The sequence below is a fragment of the Conger conger genome, chromosome 5, assembly GCF_963514075.1.
Source record: "Conger conger chromosome 5, fConCon1.1, whole genome shotgun sequence".
In the NCBI taxonomy this organism is placed as follows: Eukaryota; Metazoa; Chordata; class Actinopteri; order Anguilliformes; family Congridae; genus Conger; species Conger conger.
In genome coordinates, this window is record NC_083764.1 from 25,749,946 (window position 1) to 25,756,347 (window position 6,402).

The window sequence follows — 6,402 nt, forward strand, 5'->3', positions numbered from 1 at the left end:
TAGCTCATCTCACTGCTGCTGAAAACACTTGTGAGTGAAATTGCTTAGGCCCTCGTCTCCCAATTTCCATGACTTCGCTAAGAAAAGTTCAACAATCTGCAGGGAGGAATTTTGAATAGCAGTGTGCTGCACTTTACTTATTCAAGTAAAAAAAAAAAAAGATTGAACATTTTGGGATGCTAATTTCATCAACTACAGTGATAATGTCAACCTTATATTGTATTTCTTACTCCAATATACCACCACTGATGCACATGCTAATTACAAGGGAATTGTCAACCCCAGATTTATTTTTGGCTGGTAAATAATTCAAACTTGTGCTATGGGGTTCAAAAAGGCATATGACGTAAAAATAAACTGACTTGAAACTTTCAAGTGATCTTTTTTCAACACTTTCACGCTTCACACCACAGAATAGAAGTGTGAAGCTTTAATTTATTATGCTAAAAACATAACCCATGTGCATAACCCATGAATGCATGTGTGAATTTAGTCAAATTGTTGAACTGTTACATACATGCACCTTTAGCTTCCTTTTCTTCCTTCTCTGCTTATAATGGAAACTTTATTGTGTTGTAGATTTAAAAGGCTACAATTTTTGCCCATCAAAACCCATCCCATCAATGGGTTATTTAACTCATAAATAACCCATAATGACAAAAGTGAAAACATGTTTTTTGTTTTTGTTTGTGAATTTTTTATTTATTTTTTATCAACAACTGAATTCTCTCATTTACATGAGTATTTGGACCCTATGCTGTGGTACTCCGAATTGTGGTCTGGTGCATCCTGTTAGCTTAATTATTAGTTTAGAAAGGCACACACCTGTGTATATAAGGTCCTTTAATTCACACTGGATGTCAGGACAAACACCAAACCATGAAGTCCAAGGAACTCTCTGTAGACCTCTGCGATAAAATTGTGGCAAGGCATAGATCAGGGCAAGGGTATAAAACCATTTATAAAGCTTTGAGTGTTCCCTGGAGCACAGTTGCCTCAATAATTGTGAACTGGAACCACCAGGACTCTTCCTAGACTTGGCCGTCCAGCTAAACTGAGTAACCGGGCAAGAAGGGCCTTAGTCATGGAGGTGACCAAGAACCCAAGACAGAGCTTTGGAAGTCCTCTGCAGAGATGGGAGAACCTGCTGGAAGGACCACCATCTCGGCAGCACTCCATCAATCAGGCCTTTATGGTAGAGTGGCTAGACAGAAATTCCAAACGGCATTTAAAGAATTTGCATGAAGAAAATTATGCTGGTCTGATGAGACAAAAATTGAATTACAGGCACTATGTCTGGTGAATATCAGGCACTGCTCATCACCTGCCTAATACCATCCCTATGCTGAAGCATGGTAGTGGCAGTATCAGGCTATAGGGGTGCTTCTCAGTGGGAGGGACATCAGAGGAAAGGCTGAATGCAGCTAGGGCGATGGTTCACCTTTCAGCATGACATGCCCCGAAGCATACAGCAGTTTTTGAGTGGCCCAACCAATAGACTTAAGCCCCATCTGTGGAGAGACCTGAATATGGCAGTTCACAGACGCTTCTCATCCAATCTGACAGAGTTTGAGAGGATCTGCCAGTAAGAATGGCATTAAACTGCCCAAATCCAGGTGTGCAAAGCTTGTAGAGACTTACCCAAGAAGACTCAAATTTGCGGCCAAGGGGGCTTCTACAAAGTACTGAATTAAAGATCATATTGCAGATTATATAAATGAGATTTCAGTTTTTGATTTTTAAAACATTTACAAAATATTCTAAAAACATGTTTTGCTTTGTAATTACAGGTTATTGAGTGTAGATTGATGGGCAAATGGGCAATTTTATCCATTCAAAATTAAATCTACAATACAAGTGTGCAAAGAGTGAAGGGGTCTGAATACTTTCTGAAGCCACTGCATATGACTATAGTTTGTTTACTAGAAAAAGCAGTCAGCACTGCTATTTTCTATTAATTACAGACATTCACATGGCTTTGAATTCTGTATGCGTGAATTGATTTGATTCCATGCTTTACCCCATTATTGTATGATGTCTGATACACTCAGTGAGCACTTTATTAGGTATTTATTAGACTTGGTGTCTAAAGACTATTATACTTTAGACTTCTACTGATGTAACCTATCCACTTAGAGTTATGATGTGTTGTGTGTTCAGAGATGCTCTTATGCATACTAAGTAGGTGCAATAAAGTGCTTGGTGAGTGTAGTTAACCACTGGGTGATCAACCAATTATGGAGTCTTGAGATGCCAAATTGTTGGCTCAACTAAACAGTGATAGATCCCCATCTGGTGGCCAATGTAATAAAAGACTCAAAACCACATTGATATTTATCTAGTGTTTTTATGTGAAATTTAAATAATTTAATTATGTATTATAGAATACAGGTCATATTTTTCTCATTTAAGTTGCTTTAAAAAATGGAACTGCTGAGCCATGGGGATCTGTCTCTGCATAGACTAAGGGCTGTAATCACAGGAAAATATTACTCTGACACCACCTGGTGGAAGGGATATATCACAGACCCACTATTACCATCCAGAGGAGGTCTGCACCAATCCAGTGAACTTCAGCCATGCAGTATGCCTTACACATACCTTATGATCCAGTGTTTTCTCTCATGTTCATTCTCCTTCTGAAGATATATTGCGAACACATTTCAAACAGGGTGTTTCTACCTCCAGATGATACTGAGACAGATGCGTGGGGGGTTGGACCCAAAATCCATAACTCAGAAACAGTTGTGTAATAGTCCCGTCAGGGCTTTATTTGGGGAATATCCAGAGAACAGTTAAAAAACAAGCAATGTTCATACACAAAAAAATCCAGCCAAAAAACCAAAGCGCAGTACCGAGGGAGAAAGCAGTCTTGTAATCGGTACACCATGCAAGAAGCCCAGTAGCCAGGACAGCTGTCAGCAGGGCAGAAGTACAGACGGGTGGTAGGCAGACTCAGGGTCGATGACAGTGCAAGAGTCAAGACCGAAGTCTGCTCCACGGGGCAAAAGTACAAAAACAGCAGGAAAAGTCATGGTACAGGCAGGCAATGGTCAACAAAACAGAAATCTATAATCTTTGGCCAATAAACAGGCTTGGATCATAACAGGTAGCCAATGACTTGACAAACCCACTCAAAGGATGCACAGGCAAACAGGAGTCAAAACAATTGCACAAAGACATGACATGTAACTAAGCTTTATTATGCAGGTGTAGACAGGTTAGAATGTTAGTATTACCCAATCCTGATCTAGCATTAGTAGATTAGTAAGTAGACAAGGGAAATTGAAACAATTAGGGTGTGAGTGACAGAAAGGGAGAGAGAGAAGGCAGGAATGCAAGATTTGCAGAAAGACACGAAAAAGTGAATGCTAATCACTGACCAGTACAACGTAACATGAAACATAAATCGTGACATAACAAGTTTGCAAAATATGACTATGAACTAAATAACATGACATGGCAAGACTAACAATTAAATCGTAACAACAACTAAACATGAAACATAACATGACATGAAACATAAAAACGTGGTGAGACTAGACTAACATAATACGTGACATGACAATAACATAACCAAGGCAATAACTAAACATAAAACATGACCTGACAAACATGAAACGTGACAGATACAATTTGTCTCTGGCTGCTGTATTGCTCTGTTTTTTGGAGACACTGTACTGGGCTTGTGAGCTGAGAATTAGAACTGACATTCTTAACAAAAATTAGTTAGTGCCATAAATATGTTGTTTATAGGACACTAAATACATTTGTGAAGGTTTATTCAAAAATACTTGGTTAAAAGTATGAAAAAATGCTAAACAATTTTTCAGTGTCAGATATAGCTGGATATGTTCCCATATATGCTTATTTTTATCAACCACTGAAATCCTTGACATCGGCATTCCTACGGCTGGATGGCTCTTCTTTATTCCCCAGCATCATCTTCGCTTAATTTGCCATAATGCAATTGCCTGTGTCCGGAACAACTATCAACGTGCCTTTCCCCTCTGCCCCAGCCAGATATGTTAGCATGCTGTGGCTAATGTGCCATGAGCGTTACCATGGAGATGACCACAGAGTGTTCTGACTAGGTCTAGGTGAGAGGAGGGGGGACTAAAACACAAGAGAGAAATCATTTCTTGTCCATTAGTTTCTGATAGTACCACTTGTGTTTTCAGGCTCAATAAAATAGCAGATGACACATAAGACTAACAAAGAGTATGGAGCTGCATAGGCTCAGACCGATGAGAGTGCCTGTGCCTGTGCTAACCCCTGTCCACCACGGAAAGCACCAACAATGGGCACGTGTAGGTCGGAACTTGACCTTGGAGCAATGGAAGAAGGTTCCTGGTCTGATGAGTCCTGTTTTCTTTTACATTGTGTGGACGGCCTGGTACGTGTTTGCCATGCACCTGGGGAAGAGATGGCACCAGGGTGCATTGTGGGAAGAAGACAAACCGGTGAAGGGAGTGTGATGCTCTGGGCAATGTTCTGCTGGGAAACCCTGGGTCTAAGCATTCATGTGGATGTCAATTTGACATGTGCCACCTACTTAAACATCGTTGTGGACCAGGTTAAAGTCACTTCGATCACATTTCTTCTCCATTCTGACATTTGGTCTGAAAAATAGCTGAACCTAAATAAAGTGCTCTGTGAGTGTATATGAGAGCATGTTTTTATAAAGCATGCCCAAAATGTCCAAAAAGCTCTTCAAAAAGGATTACTCAAGTTAATGTTTTTGAACCAACTTGCATCACATTTAGGTTAACAAAGTTAGGTTAACCAGAGCCCCATTAGCCCCGTTAGCCAGTACAATTACAGGTTTATTTATAGCATGTCCAAAATCCTGTAATTACAGACGTCTGTACATTCATTCTGCTATGCGAACGCAGCAAGATTCCTAAACTGTCCGTCACCTGAATAAGACACATTATAGCTTGTTGGAAAGAATAGGAAACCCTGTACAAGATGCTTACCATGTTTTACATTTGTTCGGTACTGAAATGACCTAGCAATGCATTTACGCAACCATAAGAAGTAGTTCAAGATGACATTTGTGTCCATATATTCCCAGCAAATAGGTATATATTGTATATTTTTGATTATATTGAAATGATTTTTTGGCATAGAGAAATGATATCAAGGATTGTTAGAATATGCATTTTATTGTCTGAGTCTGTGGCGAAGGTTGTAAACCGTTAGTGTGGCGAGAGGGAGGCTGGAGTTTTATTGCCCTGCTTTGCAAATAAGAGGCTGGTAAGCATTTTAACTGCTGTTCTCTACTGCTGTAGTCATCACTTCAATAACATGCCCGTAGTCGGTTCTTTCCTGAGATGAAGTTATACTGAATGGGGGTAACGCACGGATGGGGGTAACGCATTTTCTCTACAACTACATTACAAATACTGGTCAGACACAGTTGTACTTCGGCTCACCGTGTTGGAGAGAGCTTATACAAAATGTAGATAATAGTATTTCTATGTACAAGTACTTTTGCAGAAGTATACAACATCTAAACAGACAACAATGAAAATTTCTCCAGATAAATTTGAAGTAAACAATCGACATTCTATCAACATTTTTCTGAGTTAGCACATTTTTAGAATGAGAAACTATTACACATTTGGACAATTGTTATGAAAAGGACACTGGCATTACCATATTTCTTGTAGTATGTGGATTTACAAAATGTCAGGTCAGGTCCCCCCACACTTGTTTTACCACTCAAAAATAAGGAAGTATTGTAACTAAAGCAATGGCATTTTAAAATAGGTTATACAGATAGAACCATGAGTTTTAATGCTTTCAAACGGTATATCCTGTTACCATAGTGATTGAAAATTGCACCCTAAAAAAAGGAATGAATGCAACAACAAAAAAAATCACCAGCCCAGCCCTAGGCCTTAAGAGGTTAAATAGACCACAAAATATATGATGAGGAAATCAGGAAGGGGGCAAATACATTTTCATGGCTGTGTATGTTATGTAACATATTTCAAATAGCCAAACATTATTGTGCAGTTGTCAGTCACAAAATGTGCTAATACATTTTCCTTCATTTGGGTTAGCGGCCAGCAAACGTATTTATTCATTGGCGCGCTGAAATTCGTGTTAGCGCTTCAATAAATACACATACAAAGTTCGTAATTCGGTACATGATGTTGTACTGCACACTACACAAGAAGGGTATGGGCATGAAGGCCACGAACGCTTCTTTCCATACGGGGCATTCTCTACTTCCTCTCCTGTCCAATCTCCTTCCTAGTGACGTACTTTTCAACCAATCTTACTTGTTCATCTATCTCCAGGACGAAGCATCGAGGCTGTGAAATGATTGACGTCCTGTAAGACCCAATCCCATGTCTTATTTTCTTCAAAGTAACCAATGATATTTGGTCA